The sequence below is a fragment of the Bos javanicus genome, chromosome 15 (assembly GCF_032452875.1).
Source record: "Bos javanicus breed banteng chromosome 15, ARS-OSU_banteng_1.0, whole genome shotgun sequence".
NCBI classification, from domain to species: domain Eukaryota; kingdom Metazoa; phylum Chordata; class Mammalia; order Artiodactyla; family Bovidae; genus Bos; species Bos javanicus.
This window is the reverse complement of record NC_083882.1, coordinates 8,065,212-8,082,510: the sequence shown is the minus strand read 5'-3', so window position 1 is coordinate 8,082,510 and position 17,299 is coordinate 8,065,212. Positions and strand designations below refer to the sequence as shown.

The window sequence follows — 17,299 nt, the reverse complement described above, 5'->3', positions numbered from 1 at the left end:
ATTCCCTCCTCCAGGGGATCTTCCTGACCCAGGGATTGAAACGGCATCATCTGCCTCTCCTGCATTCCAGGTGGGTTCTATATCCACCGCTGCTGCTGCTGCTAAGTCGCTTCAGTCGTGTCTGACTCTGTGTGATCCCATAGACAGCAGCCCACCAGGCTCCCCCGTCCCTGGGATTCTCCAGGCAAGAACACTGGTGTTTGTCATGATAAATGCTGGGTTAGAGGTATATGCATGTGGAAGGACTGATGCTGAAGCTGAAGCTCCAGTATTTTGGTCATCTGATGAACACAGATGACTCATTGGAAACGTCCCTGATGCTGGGAAAGATCAAGGGCAGAAAGAGAAGAGGGCATCAGAGGATGAGATGGCTGGGTGGCATCACTGATTCAATGAGCGTGAACTTGGGCAAACTCCAGGAGATGGTGAGGGACAGGGAGGCCTGGTGTGCTGCAGTCCATGGGGTCACAAGAAGTTGGACGTGGATGGGCGACTGAACAACAACAGAGGTATACGTAGGTACATTATGCTTTGTGGACACAAAAGGCACTTGATCTAATGTGGAAGTCTAGTCTCTGGAAAGGTAATGCCTGAGTTGAATCGAAAGTGAGAGTTTGCCAGGGAAGAAGGGCCTTTTGGGCAGAACAGAGCATAGCAAAGCAGGCAAGAGGTGATGATGGTTTGTGGGCAGAACGTGAGGTCTGCTGGTGTTACCAGAACATAAAATATGAAGTTGGAAGCGTTGGAGATGAAATCAGAGAGCTATGTCGGTGTTGCATTACCAAAGGTCTTATTTGCTTTGCCAAGAGTGGACTTTTCTGTACTTTTGGGAAAATTTCCCTAGGGAAATGTGATAGTAAAAAATGTGTTTTACATTAATTATTCTAACTGAAATATGGATAACCGGTAGGGACAAGAATACCATCTGCAGGAAGACCAGGTCAGTGCTAATTAGTTGGAAGTTTAGCTGGGAGACCTGAAGGCCCTAAATTATTACAGTGAATTTGAAATCTAGAAGGGGAATTTTGAAATATACTTTGAAGGCAAAAATCATAGGTAGGACACATGGATGTGGGTGTTTAGGGAAAGGGAGCAATCTGAAGAGGTTTCCTGTCTTAGTTTTTAGACAAAGCTGTGTTTTTCCCCAGCTTTGTGTTCGTTCACACATGCTGACACCCCTCATGTCCATATAGTCACCAAGTCATGAGTGGTTTCCTGAATTGGTACCTTGGTGCTTACTCCTGTATTTTTTTTTTTTTTTAATTCAGGCCCCAGTTATCTCTTGGCTCTACTTCCACTCTCAAATGCTTCTTTTGTTTTGCTGCCAGAGAAATATCACTTAAAATAAATCTGATCTTTCTCTCTCCCTAAGTTCAGTTCAGCTGCTCAGTCATGTCCAACTCTTTGCTACCCCATGGACTGCAGCACACCAGGCCTCCCTGTCCATCACCACCTCCTGGAGCTTGCTCAAACTCATGCCCATCGAGTTGGTGATGCCATCTCATCCTCTGTTGTCCCCTTTTCCTGCCTTCAATCTTTCCCAGCATCAGGGTCTTTTCTAAATAGTCAGTTCTTTGTATCAGATAGCCAAAGTATTGGAGTTTCAGCTTCAGCATCAGTTCTTCCAATGAACATTCAGGGCTGATGGCCTTTAGGATGGACTGGTTGGATCTCCTTGCAGTCCAAGGGACTCTCAAGCGTTTTCTCCAGCACCAGCAGTTCAAAAACATCAATTCTTCAGCACTCAGCTTTCTTTATAGTCCAACTCTCACATCCATATGTGACTACTGGAAAAACCATAGCTTTGACTAGATGGACCTTTGTTGGCAAAGTAATGTCTCTGCCTTTTGTATGCTGTCTAGGTTGGTCATAGCTTTTCTTCCTAGGAACAAGCATCTTTTAATTTCATAGCTGCAGTCACCATCAGCAGTGATTTTGGAGCCCAAGAAACCTCCCTCCAAATAAAAATCTACAAATGATATAAAGCATAGTTTTTAGGGTCTAAAACTTTTCAGCATGTGCAAAAATCTTATTCTTTGGCAGCCATGATTTAACTCCCAAATAGCCTCTTTGCACTTTGAAGTAGTCAAATAATTTTTGGTCCTGACCCATGTCTTGATTTACATTGACTGTGCACTGGTCCCCTTTGTCTGACTAGTGCATTTTATTTTTTGCTTTGCTTTGTCCCTTTACCCCTAAACTATTCGGGCCTTAAACATACACAGTATGTCTTGCTCATGTTTGTCCCCTAGAGACCTGATTGCTCAGTATTCATTGAATGAATAAATCAGAGTTTTTAGAAGGGAAGGGTAGTCTTCCCTAGATCATTCCTAGAGAAAAGCACTAAAGAAAAAAAATGTATATAATAAAATGCCCTGAACCAAAACCCCTGTGTAATGTGGGCAGAGGCTGAACAAGTTGCAGCAATGGAAGTACCTGAAAGATATGCTTTTCATTGTATGTATTTTTGAACTAGCATGGTGGGGCAAGCTAGCTGTGTCCTCGGAGTAATCTATTGCTCTGAAAACAGATACTTTGTAGCTCCTGATCTGCATCAAATTATAACCAACAGCAGTTTCTTGAATAGTCTGCTTACTAATTGGTAAAAGTGATTCTATAAGCTTATCCCTGATTCACATTGTCAAATCTGGTGTCTGAGTCCTGTGTTTAGAAAGTGTGATAAAAAGAAGTCATTTTTGTATTTATAAATGGAACTGACTATGTATGACATCTGTCCAGAACCAAGTGAAGAAGAAAATAATATTCTCAAAGAAGGACTTGTAATTGCTTCTAGACAGGTCTTAAAATACCAGGGTTCTAGTCAGTCACCATAATTCCCTTGTACTGTCAAGTTAGCTATTGATTTTCTCTGCCCGTAAAACAGAAGCACTTTTTAATCTCTGGCTTTCCATGTAAACCCCGTGACTGAGCTCTCAGAAAGAAGATTCCTAGCCCGCTCGGTCCTATTTATTAGTTGTTAGTACCTCATGTCTACCAGCATCATCAGATATACTAAGTACTTTAAAAATTCTTCCCTATGACTAACCTAAATAACTCAGGTGTAGTCCATTTCCTTCTGCTGTTTCCTCGACTGGAGTTGGAGAGCAGGTGGCCACCATGTGAAATACTCAGATTTTACAAGCAGCTGAAAGAACTTGTACATTACTTCCTTCACCTTGGATTTCCCTCCTGTGCTCATCCCTCCAGGATGCCAGAAGCGTTTGAATAACATGGTTTCAGGTCGAGGGATCATTTTAGAAGAAATGACAGAATCCCTTTTCAACCAATGCCACTCTTTAGAGAACAAGTAGCAGGGTGTGTGTGTGTATGTGTTTCTTTATGGGATTAAATTAGAGCTTTTTGAGTCTTAGGGTTTTAAATTGTACCTTTAGGCTGTTCTAAATTTATTTTATCCAGCTTAAATTTATTGAACTTAAGATCGGACTTATGGTAAAGAGAGGATATTTGGAATCTTGTTGTTGTTGTTCAGTCACTTAGTTGTGTCTGACTCTTTGCGACCCCATGGACTGCAGCACGCCAGGCCTCCCTGTCCATCACCATCTCCCGGAGTTTACTCAAACTTATGTCCCTCGAGTCGGTGATGCCATCCAACCATCTTTTTCTCTGTCATCCCCTCGTCCTCCTTGGACTCTGAGAGAGAACAAATGGATAACTCCTATTCTTAGCCTTTGCACTAAAATGAACTTTTTAATAAACTCTAAGTGTATTGTGAATAATATACAAAGTAGATGTGGTTGGGCTAAAACATTCCTTTTCACTAATTTGGAATGACCACGGTGAATGACCCAAAGGCCATCAAATAAGAGTTAAGGGGAGAGAAAACTTGAAATCAAAAATAATTGACAGAGAGCACAGATGGCTACTCTTTTCATTTAACTCACTGAAAGAAAATTATATCCTTTGGTATAAAATTTAACTTCCTTTGAGAAGTAAGTATTTTTGGATATTAAATCTATGAAAATTATAATACCTAAATATTTCTGTTGATTGGCATGTCAATAGTTGGAAGAAATAATATAAATTCATATTAATCAATTTTGGAGTTTTTGCAGCTGCAAAACTAAACTTTTAGGAACTACTTTTGCTAATTCTATTTGGTAAGCTCCCTGATAAAGAATAATTCTATTTCATAAATCAAGCTCTATGTACACTTGGTGGAAAAATTTAATTTAGCTTTCTTCATTGTTCACTTTAACATCTTGGTTGTTTTAAGGCTCAAAACTAAACTAAGATTGTCATTAAAAATATTTGTTAATTATTTCTTGAGAAATAGTGAATTACTCCATGCCTGGGAATTAAGCTCACATTTTACTAACCAAAGTCTTTTAGTTTTTCTATGTTATTTGATAAATGAGAAAGAGTTGAGCATTGTTTGTGAGTGATGTTTTTCCATTTTAGCGCAATTGGCATTCCATTAAAAATAATGGAGATTGGAGATCCCTAATAATGGAGATTTCTCAGTTATCCACTCTTCTACTCCTATGATCTGAAGTATTCTGCCAAATAGTCCTTCAGGGTATTTCAGTTTAATAGCATCAGGTTTGACCAGCCCTCCCCTAGTTGGCGTCGTTATAAATACGGTCTAAACTTCAGGGAGCTGTAGGAATGGTAACTTTGGTAATGTCGCAAGAGGCGACGATGACTCTAGACTACACAGACTACATCTCACAAGTGTGCTCATCGTGTTTATAGGATGAAACAGAGAGACTTCTTGTTTATAAAGCAGAAGTGATATGTAGCTGTTTAAACTTCAGGCACAAACAGTACTGCATGCTCAACCCACGCAGTGAAGGGTATATTTTTGTGAATGAAAACTGAAATTTCTTCTGAAGTTTGTGGCTTAAGTCACGTGGCTTGAAAGTAGCCAAGTGGTAGCAGTGCCCCCGGCCTCCACATTTAGCTGCCGAGTGGATGGCTCCCAGCGCTGGCAGCTTGCGGTGCTTTCTCTCCTTCCTTTAAGCTCTTCATGTTCTTGGCAATTAGCGTGACATTTTGAGGATTGGCTCTTATCTTTGGAGTATAAAACCCTAAGCTCAATAAGACTGAGGAGCAACTAAGATTATAGTAGCTGAAAGTGAACGGGTAGCTATTTCTCACTAATCGCTACCTTATCGACTGCTGATATTGATCTTTTTATATCAGGGATTGTTTGCCAGCTGGCAGGCCCACACCATCAATGGCCATCCCTCCGAAGTGGTTCTTTTGGTGGGTATACCTAGGAAAAGCATTATGTAGAGCAATGAAGGAGAAATAATCATGTTCGTGTTTTCAGTAATCGAGCACTTCTTTATATGCTACTTGTCTCCAGAATGTCTAAGCTGAAGTCATTGAGTCCAACTGTTAGGCAACAGATAAGATGACCAAGGCCCCAGAGTTATTCAGTGTTCCAGGTAATACGATTGGTGATTACTTCTAGAGGATGGCCATGACTATGTGACAGCGGTTACAGAATGGGCTGGTTATAATTCGTTCACTTGGCAGTTACACATTGAGACTTCTCTACTGGGAAATACCGCATTAGCTGATAGCCTAGTAAAGGATTTCTCAGCCTCCACACTGTTAACATGTTGGGCTGAATCAGTCAATCAGTATCTCTCTCTCTCTCGGACTCTATCTCCTTGTCTTTCCACTCATCTGTATCCTAGGGAAGTCCCTCAGTCTGGCTGTTGAAATTAGACCTTTAGGCAGAAATACCTGCAATAATAACTTTTTCGTGGAACTGTTCTCATGAAAGTACAACTCTTTTTAAGAGATGAACCTAATGCTGGAAGTCAGGGAAGGCAGAGCAGAGGAAATGAGCAGAAAGAACATATTCTGCAGTGCCCGATCAGACCCTTTTCTTCCTTTGTGGGAGCAAAGGTTCAGGGAGGAGCACCAGGCATTTCTGGGAGGCTTCTGGAAGCTACCCCCACTGCAATGCTTCTGCTCCTATTCTTCAAACAAAACTTACTCACATGGACACATCTCCTTGGTAGGAGATTGGGCAATGTATTCTGTATTTGTGGCAGCTGTCTGCCCTGCTATAATCTGGGGGGTTCTATTACTGTGAAAAAGGATGGCACGCAGCCAAAAAGGGCTTTTGATAAAAGCAGTAGAAATTTAGAATTCCATGAATTCTGCACACAGGAGAGGGCTGTTCCAAGCTTGGACTCATGTGACTAATTCTTTGACCTTGACCAAGGCACTTCAATCCCATGGAGGATGGGGATCATTTTCTTTTAAAATGTTAAAATTGAGCAGTTGTGTTAGTTATGCTCATGTTGAGAAAGATCTTGTAGTTTAGTTTGAACTCCACCCTTCTGCTGTTTGAGTGCCTATGGTTAATTTCCATGAACCTCTTTTTTCCACAGTATAATATGGGAGTCATGATAACGTACTCTTTCTTTCCTATTTATAAACATGATCTTCTTGAAAACCCTCTGATAGCAAAATATACAAAACAGGCTCTAGAGAACAAGGTTGTGAATGAGTCTGCAAATCCCTTGAAAATGTTATACTTTTATTATCTAAAGTTGCAAATATAGCACCCTCAATAAACATAAAATCTTATATCTGCATCTTAGGAATGTGTGTGTTGTTGTTGGGCACAGTTTATGCTCTTCCCAGACCCTTGGGGTTTGCTCAGAAGAGAACTCTGGCCGAGGATTGTCGCTTCTTATTCCTCACAAGCGATGCACAGCCTCGCGGTCCCGTTGGCTCTTCCCCATCGTGTCTGGACCCTTTATGGAGTGCCGGAGGGGCCCTGGGTTCTGGCCCCTCACACAGCTGTTGAGCAAGCAGATGACAGTCCAATAAGACGCAGGAGAGTTCTTATCCATGGGGCAGATGTTGACCAATTAGAAAGTGGCAGGTAAATCCTTGCTTACCCAACTGAATTGTCCAGAGGTGTGTTGGTTTTGTGAAACCTGAATGGAGGTCTGCCTTATTGCATGAGCAACTGGCTGTTTCTCCTCCTGTTCCTGCAGTTAGTTCAGGAATAAATGCTTGTATTTTCCTTCCTCCTTTCCTGTCTCTCTTCCCTTTCTCTCTCTCTCTCTCTTTCTCTCTCCCCCCCTCCTGCTCCCCAGGGATTGCATCCAAGCTGTAGCAGGCAAGCTTTGCCTCTGGCTCTGTTTTCTAGGAATTTTGCTCTAAAAAAGTATAATATTAGCATAATATGTGAAATTAAATTCTACTTGCTATGACTTTCACCCTGGGAGTTAAGGAAAGACACCTCTCTCTGTTTCAGTCAGATGCAGGCTTCTCATGAGCATGCTCTTTAATAAGTGTCAGCCTTTTGCCCTCAGGTTAGTTCTTCCTTACATGTTATCAGTGCTTTTTATTTTTTTAACTGAATATTTAATTTCATTCTCCAAGGTCTCTGTCAAGCAAGAAGAAGAGAAATTTGAATGTGAGTGTAAAGCAGAGCTTTGTGTTGCTTTTAATTAGGAAATCCCTATATTCACTCAGGATAATTTTCCAAACTTTCTGTCTGGAGTGTGTTCCACACACCCTGCCTGGAGTTTGCTCAGTTGTGTAACTTAGTTTTATCCATGATGTCATGCCAGAGCCCATAAGATTATAGCGACTCCAAGTACTATCCACCCACCCAATCCCAGTCCGCTCTGTCTTCACACAGCCCAAGAGACAGTTAACAATCAAACATTATCAGAAACTGTCAGCAGCATTCTCTGTCTCTCCCACGGTCTAAAGTGGCATTATAAGTTCCTCCTCCGCTTCCCACTCTTTCTGTTTCTCTTTTTTTCCCTCTTTTTTCCTATTTCATCCATTTGTTCTCTTTAATGTTTTTCAGTGCAGTAATTTTCCTTATAAACACTGACTTTGCTATGTCCTACACATTTTAACATTTAATTTTAAATCAGTTCAAAATGCTTTTTTAAAATCTCTTGTCAGATTTCTTTAACCCATGTGTCATTTAGAAGCTTCTTTAATCTCTAAGTATTCTGTGATTTTCCAGCTATCTTTCTGTCATTGATTTCTAGCTTATTTCATTGTACTCTGAGAATGGTTTTTTTGTTTTTGTTTTTGTTTTTCCAGTAAACAACTTAGTCTTTTTTATTTGCCCAAGGCCAGCTCTTGCAGGCACTGAGGCCCCAAGACTTCCAGAAGGGATGAGGGTGGGGGGAGTCACCCTGCCTCCCAGGTGCTGCCTGCCCCATCCTGCTTTCTGCAGGAGATGGGAGAGTAGATAAAGTGTGCCCTTGTACCATCAAGTATCTCAATTTTGTGTGTGTGTCAGTCGCTCAGTCGTATCTGACTCTTGAGACCCCATGGGCTGTAGCCCACCAGGCTCCTCTGTCCAAGCGATTCTCCAGGCAAGAGTACTGGAGAGGGTTGCCATTTCCTTCTCCAGGGGATCTTCCCGACCCAGGGATAGAACCCACATTTCCTGCATTGCAGGTGGATTCTTTACTGTCTGAGCCACCAGGGAAGTCCCCTCAGTTTTCAGATATTATAAAAATTCAATTGTCATTAGAGAGGAAACTGAGGCACATTGACCCCCCCACCCCAGGCCTCTATTTGCCAGTCCAAGGTCTAGCCTACACCCTCCCACTCTCCACCCCCAGTGGAATGAGCTGCACATAAGCAGTCTTTTGCCCTGTGTGTGTGGGGGAGGGTCTCAGGAGCCCATCTGGTGGCCTGTGTGGGGGAGACTGGCCAGGGTCAAGGGCTGTGGGTGGGGGAGCAGGAGGAGGGGTGTGGTTGGAGGAGCAGCTGCTGTGTGTGTGTGGGGTGGGCGGTCAACGCTGAATAGGGGACCCCAGCTGGGGTTCCCTAGTGATATCAATGGGGATCAGGCAGAGCCCTCTGCTGTCCAGATGGGGAAACTGAGGCAAAGGCTCCTCCTGTCTTTGAGAGGGGAGGGGCCTGCCATCAGCTAGTGAGGTTCATTCCTCTTGCCCAGGAAGGCACCGCAGCCCAGGAGCGGCAGTGCCTTGTCAGCCGTCACTCAGGGAGACACAGGAGGGGCAGCAGCTGGGTCACCTGGCCGCACAGACCCCCTCCTCTCCAGCCACGTGGAGGGGTACCCTCCCCCACCTCAGCTGCTGGGAGGAGGAGTGCCCGGCTCGGGCGCCTGCCTTCCCCTGCTCACGTGCCCGAGAAAGGTTCATTTTTAGCACCTGGCCTCTTTTCCCTGCCTGGAGGGAGCTCAAGGGACAGAGTAGTGAAGAAAGCAGCCAAGGGGGACAGGAAGATCTGGAAGTAGGGCCCCAGGGGATTGTCTGATTCTTCTGTTCTCCCGACCCCAAGGGGGCCCAGGCACAGAGAGGGGCCCTTAGCCGTCATGCAGCGTGGAGATGAAGAGGACGCTATCTTGGTCCTGAAGCTGGTAGTCCAGCTCACCCAGCAGTTCCCAGTCGGCATCTTTAACCAGCACCAGAATCCCTGGCCTCATGCTGTCTCCTTGGATGAACAGCTCTGGCCGCTGTTTTAGCAAATTCTTGATCCACACAAGGAGGCTGCGGATGTCCCAGGGTTCCTCCTGTTCAGGCAAGGTGACCTGATGCTTCCTTCACACCGCCAAACAGGAGCTCCGCACCACCTCCGAACTCCACCTCCACTGACAAGGGCGCTGCCATGTTGAGGAAGCCGAGCTCACCGAGAATAATTTTTATTATTTTAAATTTGCTAAGATATGGCCCACAGTGTAGTTTGTGTTGGTAAATGTTCCATGTGAGCTTGCGAAGAATGTATAATCTGCTGTTCTTAAATGAACAGCATTATGTCCAGTTGGTTGATGGTGCTGTTGAGTTCAGCTGTGGTCTCACTGAGGTTCTACCTGTTGGATCTGTTCACTTCTAGTAGATGGATGTTACAGTCTTCATCTCTGATAGTGGATTTACCTATTTCTCCTTGAAGTTCTGTCAGTCTTTCCCTCACATATTTGATGCTCTGCTCTTATGCTCTGCTTACACATTGATGTATGCATATTAAGAATTATTATTGTCTTTGAAGAACTGACCTTTTAAGCATTATGTAATCCTCTTTCTTTATCTCTAATAACTTTCATTGTTTTGCAATCTGATCTATCTGACATTAATATAGCTACTCCTGCTTTCTCTTTTTTAGTGTTAGCAAAGTTTATCTTTCTCTCTTTGCTCTAAATGCATATGTCTTTACATTTCAAGTTGGTTTCTTATAGAAAACATGTAGTTGAGTCTTGTTTTTTGGATTCACTATGACCATGTCTGTGTTTTAATAGGTGGATTTTGACCATTCACTCTCAAAGGGATGGTTGATATAGTTGGATTAATATCTACCATATTTACTGTTGTTTTCTACTTTTTCCCCATGTTCTTTGTTCCTATTTTTTTCTTCCACTATTTTTCTGCCTTTTGTGATTTTAATTGGGTACTTTATATGATTTCATTTTCTCTGCTTTCTTACTGTATCAATTATACTTTTTAAAAACATTTTTTAATGATTGCCCTAAAGTGGCATTATAAATTCCTCCTCTGCTTCCCACTCTTTTCCATTTCTCATCTTTTTTTTCTCTTTTTCCCTGTTTCATCCATTTGTACATTTACAAATTTGTACATTTGAAATGTACATTTAAAACTAATCCAAATCCACTTTAGATATAATGTTGCACTGTTTCACAGGCAGTGTAAATACTTTAGAGTAACAAATTCTTCCTGTCCTTGTACCATTGCTGTCATTTATTTCACTTATACATAAACACACATATATACATAAAGGAGGGGGAGACTTCTTTTTTAGAGTGAATAGTTACCTTTAAATTTTGCATAAAAGTCTCTGTTCCCAAATGCATTAGTGTAATTACAAAACACATCTTGATACATTTGTATACATTGAATATCTTCTCCAGATTTTTTAAAGACACATCCCTTCTGGGACTCTAATCTTAACTGCTACTTTAAAGTTCATAGGCTTATTTGTCTGTCTGTTTTCATGGAAGGTCATATTACCATTTTCTTGGAAATTTTCCTTGCCTCTTTGAACTGTTGTTTTCCTAGATCTCATGTCTTGGTTTTTTTGGTTGATTCCATCATTTTAGTTGAGCACATACCTTAGTATCTTTCTGAAAAATAGTACAAATTTTTAGATATTAATAATTTTGAGACCCTGTATGTTTGTAAATATTTTTATACTACCATGAATCTAGATTGACAATTTGGATATAGAAATCGGAGTTGGAATTCATTATTTCTCAGAATTTTAAAGGCACTGCACCTTTGTTTTATAACTTCCTGTGATGTTATTGTGAACTCATTGGTTTCTGATGATATTTATTTAACCTCTGTTTTTAGATTTTTGTTTTTAATCATGGTTTTGTAATAGTGTATGATATATCTTGCAGATATTTTCTCATTTATTGTGCTTTGTATATATTGTGTCATTTTAATATGGATACTTTTTTTTATTCTGGAAATTTTCGTGATTTTTTATTTTTTTTTGGTAATTCCTCCCTTCATTTTTCTTTCAGTACTTCTGTTAGTCAGAGGTTGGATTTCCTGATTAATCTCCTAATTCTCTTATCTTTTCTCTTTTCTCATCTCTTTTCTTTTTTAGTTCACAACTCTTTTATTCTTTCACTCATACCTCATTCATATTTTCTTTCTTATACAGCAACCATTCTCATAAGTTTAATGTGTATATATTTGTCTTACAAAATTGATATTATTTTTCTATTCATGACTTCAATTTACATAAATGATTTTGTGTTACTTACCTATTTTGTGTTTTGTGGTTTTCACTCAGAATTATGTTTTAAGATCCATCTATTTGTAGTATTTACTTCATGCCTGCCACTTTGTGGTATGCTTCTAATGCATTTTTATTCACCAGTAAATACCCTGGCTATCTTCCTGCTTCAAATGGATCCTCTTTCAGGTTTGCTTATGGACTTTTCTGTGAGGATATTTTTGGGATGTGCACCCAGAAGCTTGTTTTTAAGTCATGCATATATATCACTTAGAAATGTTGAATGCAACATTTCTCTTTAGAAAGGCTGTACCTGTACCCCTTTATGAGTTCTTGTGTTTCCACCATATGTGAGTTCCTATGTTTCCACATGCATTCAACCTGTTATTCACCTTTATAAGTCTTGCCAACCAATATCTGATACATATAATGTGATATCTCAATATTTTAATTTGCTTTCCTCTTAATAATGAGTTCGAAAAACTCCTTATATGCTTGTTAACCTTTTGACTTCCCTCTTCTCTTGGTTATCCCTTCATATCCTTCATCTATATTTTTATCTGTTTTTCTATCTTTCCATTTTTTAAGAGTGAAAGTGAAAGACACTCAATCGTGTCTGACTCTTTGCGATCCCATGGACTATAGAGTCCATGGAATTCTCCAGGCCAGAATACTGGAGTGGGTAGCCTTTCCCTTCTCCAGGGGATCTTCTCAACTCAGGGATGGAACCCAGGTCTCCCGCATTGCAGGTGGATTCTTTACTAGCTGAGCTACCACGGAAGCCCCATTTTGTAGGAGTTCCTCATATAGGCAAATACGAAACCTTTGGCTCTTAGGAATCTGATCACCTGGTGGTAGTAGTGCAAGATAATTGGAAAAGGGAAGATGTGGTGAATTATATTGGCATAACTCTGAAGAAGGAAGCCCTTTTGAAATGTCTATATTTCAGCAGATTGAGGAGGACAGACATGGTGGGGAATGGTTTGGTGCAGTCACCTGCAGTTGGGATGTTGCTGTGAAAGCTGTATTAAGGGTCTCAACAACCTGAGTTTCTGGACACCAGGAATCTCTTGGGTCTAAGAAATATCTAAGCAGCTGTTCTTTCTGAGACTTAAAAATTATGATGTCACCCTAGGTCACTCTTCCAAGCGGTGAGGAAATCCCACTATCAGAGAAGGAGGAAGTCTAGCCAAGACTGGTAGTTAGGGCTGTATCTTGTCCTCTCAATGCCTAGCACAGTGCCAGTTTATAAGAATTATGCATTTGTGAAATAGAAATTTATCGGTATTTATTATTACTATTTCTGCTACTGTGCACTCACTTAAAAGGATTTTAAAAATATATGCTTAGTGCTTATTTAGCTAATGGTTATACTAACATGGTAGCATAAATAGTTGCATGGGAAATTTTGCAATATCCTGTGTTTAATTTATAACCTTGAAATTGTCTTAAAAATTGGATGCATAAATCCTAAATGTGTGCTTCATTAAAAGAAATATAGAAAATATTTTTTCATTGCCTCTACTTTAAAAAATTGATCATGATAATGTTAAGATAAAGGTTGCTAAAATAGTTGTTTAAACAAAGTTTTGCAGTTGTGTTTTATAGAGAAAAAACAATTGGATAAAGCTTGAAATATATCTGACTTTTTAGGTATTGTGGTAGAGTCTGTTTCCTTTGGTACCCTCTTGTGGTCAATAGAAGGTGTTGATTTGGCCTTGTATTTAACATTTGTGTATAATTTGTGATAGACATATTGTTTATATGAGTATTTTGACTTATTTTTTGCCTATTTGTTTGTTATATATCACAACTTTAAGACTGACACTTGGAGTTTTTTTCCCATTCCTTAGCTCAGGGGATATGATGAAAGTGCAACATAACCTCAGTTGCTAATCTTATATGCTAAATAATAATGTGATCATGTGATCAGAGTAAATACAGTGTAGCTTGGAACACAAGTTGATTACAGACCTTGAACTTATCTTACACATTTGCCACTATAATTGGGTTTGGGGATTAACTTGCCATTTTTGATGGCATTTTTTAAAGATTTAAAAATATGCACATATAAACATATCACACATATATATGACCTCATTGTACATGACTACCTGGTTCAGATGCACTTATTGTGGATCTACAGAAAACCATTATACCATACCATTATAACATCAGATCAGATCAGATCAATCGCTCAGTTGTGTCCGACTCTTTGCGACCCCATGAATTGCAGCACGCCAGGCCTTCCTGTCCATCACCAACTCCCATAGTTCATTGAGACTCACATCCATCGAGTCAGTGATGCCATCCAGCCATCTCATCCTCTGTTGTCCCCTTCTCCTCCTGCGCCCAATCCCTCGCAGCATCAGAGTCTTTTCCAATGAGTCAACTCTTTGCATGAGGTGGCCAAAGTACTGGAGTTTCAGCTTCAGCATCACTCCTTCCAAAGAAATCCCAGGGCTGATCTCCTTCAGAATGAACTGGTTGGATCTCCTTGCAGTCCAAGGGACTCTCAAGAGTCTTCTCCAACACCACAGTTCAAAAGCATCAATTCTTCAGCGCTCAGCCTTCTTCACAGTCCAACTCTCATATCCGTACATGACCACAGGAAAAACCATAGCCTTGACTAGACGGACCTTTGTTGGCAAAGTAATGTCTCTGCTTTTCAACATGCTATCTAGGTTGGTCATAAGTTTCCTTCCAAGGAGTAAGTGTCTTTTAATTTCATGGCTGCAGTCACCATCTGCAGTGATTTTGGAGCCCAGAAAAATAAAGTCTGACACTGTTTCCACTGTTTCCCCATCTATTTCACTCAGTAATCACATGTAGTGTTTAGCGTAAAGATTCATGCATTATTTTCCCTTCTTTCTGCAGCACTGGTTTTGGAGAAAATTCTTAGCTTGATATCCACAAGTACATAGTAGACAATCGATAGCTGTGTGGTATTAAGTTACTAAAACCAAATAGGACCTGACTTACATGAGAGTAAATCATGGCTTTTGGGGGTAGATGTGAGTCACAAAAAGTGCTCTTTGTTTTCAAGAAGATGGTTCCCTAGACTATAGTTGTCCTTCATGTGCCCTCCTCTTTCAGTTCAGCGCTTTAATTTTATACTAGAACTGAATGTGTTTGTGTTATCTACATCATTGGAACCTTTGAGTAGATCTCTTTTGTTGGCCTGGTGGTGTGAAGGGCCAGGGTTTGATTAGGAGTCCAGGAAGTTCTTCTGGGAATGATTTTTGTATTGCCAGGAATGCTGGTATGTTGGCACTGAGTTAACGTTTCCAAAAATGCCAGCAAACACTGAAAAACAAAGATGCAAGTGTAGTTGCCACAGCTGTGCTCCCTTCTCCCCCACCTCGTTTCTTCTGCGCACAGTGAGAAATTTTAAGCCCCCTATTGTAAGATGAAAGTGAGTCAGTTTCCCGTACTCATCTCTAAGGCAGCTGGTGGCCCCCCGCCCCCTACAGTGCTCTTGTATCACAGGGATTGAATTGAGGCCATTTGTACAGAATCGCCCCCTGTATCATGGATATCGGTTTTTTGATCAAATGGAATGTTTGTGAGGGACTGTAATGCCCACTGTTACAAGAGGAATAATTTTGCATGTTCATTAAATATTTATTGAGCACTCTCTCAAAATTTTAAGAAGCGTGGGCTATATATATATATATATATATATATATATATATATATATATGAATGATGTAAATTTAGGATATGCATTTTCCTGCTGCAGTGTAGGGCTTGAACACATTAAGAGATCCATTTATAAAATTAGATGAATGGTTACAAAGCAGAGGAAACTGGTGAAGCGGACTTGTGAATGAGGTCTGTTTAAACTGGATGCTAAGAGTAGCTCTAACTTGAAGCTGTGGCTCTTAGAAGAAATAAGCATTTATATTTATAGTCTGTAGAGAAAAAAGAACAGGTGCTCAGAATGGCTAATGAGAGAGGCTTTTGGAAAGATTGCTTGAGCAGGTCAGCTGTGGGCATAAAATGCCAGATTGAGGAGTAGACAATGGAATGTTCACTCAGGTATCTGTTTCAACAGCGGAGGGACAAGCGCCTCCCATCCTGAACCTTTTTGGCTCCTCTCCGCCACATTTTGTTGTGCGATTTCCTCCACCAACCCCCTTTTTGGATGGGAATGCCACTTGGTATTTTCCAATTGTGTTTCGCCTAGTAGAGCCACATTTTCTCCTTAAATGATAAAAATCCTTTGAAGATGTGACTCCCCTGCCTTATTTACAGGTATAATACAGCAGTGCACAAACATTCCCACACTTCTTCAAAGGTCTAGAACGTTTACAGCAGAACCCTTCTTGTTCTTTTCATTCAATGCAACTTTACCAGTTAAGTTTCTAAACTTCCATCCATGCAACTAGAGCATGATGGGTTCCTGGAAATATAATTGAGTGGATAAAAGTTTAGAGTGCTGCTGGATCAGAATAGAATACCTTCATGTGTTAGTCTGGATCTGACAACCTGAATTGTGAGACAGACAAACCAGAGGCCTGCTTGTCTTCTCCTCTTTTCCCCGCTTCCTCCCAGAGTCTCTCCTCTCCTCATCCATCCATTCACCCGTTATTTTTAATTAATCTCTTCCAAATACTTACTGATTCAAATAAATGAAAACCATTATCCATAATAATCACAGAGCTTGTTAAAGAGACCTGTCTGAATCTCTACATGAGGGAAATAGGAATCTACATTTTGAGTAACCTTTAAAATACTTAACTTTGATTAATGTGGTCCAGACATTGCACATCAAGAAACACTGAGATAAAAGGAAGGAGTAGTACTTTTTTGGCCAGTGAAATTTATGACTGTGGTCATGTAGTATTTATTTCATATGGACTCATAAATGGAAAAAACATACCTGGTGGATAACACAATTATAGTTGGAGAAGATCATATGTCTAGGCATGCCTTGTTCTCTTTAGAACTGTATTCTGTTTGCATTTCTATAGAAGTATGCCTTAGGGGAAAGGTATTCTCTTCCAACAAAGGGCTAGCCTGGTTACAGCTGAACCCATAAGATAATGTCATTTTAGGCATTGCAAAGGTCAGTGATTAAGTTATGTTGAGTGCATGATACAGGTGATTCTAATCCTTTTGATTTGACTTTGAACTGGTCTAATGATTTCACACCACCAGTTTGTGAAGATTTATTTTCCTTTTTATCACAAATGTGCTGTTTGAACAGCTCAGCCAATGTGAAACTGTCAAATTAAACCCTTGAAAAGCCACTATGCTTCAAACTCCCAATTTCCTCCAGTGGACTTTTTGTTTATAATAGCCCCTCCCCATCCCCCCTTCTCTATAAAAGAATTGTTGTTGTTTAGTCACTGAGTCATGTCCACCTCTTTTGCCACCGCATGGACTACAGCCCACCAGGCTCCTCTGTCCATGGGATTCCCCAGACAAGAATACTAGAGCGGGTTGCCATTTCCTTCTCCAGGGGATCTTCCCAACTCAGAAATTATCGAACCTGTGTCTCCTGCATTGGCAGGTGGAGTCTTCACCAGTGAGCCACCTGGAAAGCCCATAAAAATTTATTCTACTTAAAAAAATGAGAATGACTTGTTTGAAATATCAAGCATCT

General features: G+C 40.6%; 1 protein-coding gene and 1 pseudogene across 3 annotated transcripts in view; one reads left to right on the top strand and one right to left on the bottom strand.

The window, feature by feature from the left end:
• The window catches only part of ARHGAP42 (Rho GTPase activating protein 42), a 340,955-nt gene that overhangs the window by 230,910 nt on the left and 92,746 nt on the right, over positions 1–17,299 (top strand). The gene's annotated exons all lie outside the window — the stretch shown is intronic.
• On the bottom strand, positions 8,578–9,876 carry LOC133261653 (ubiquitin-related modifier 1-like; annotated as a pseudogene).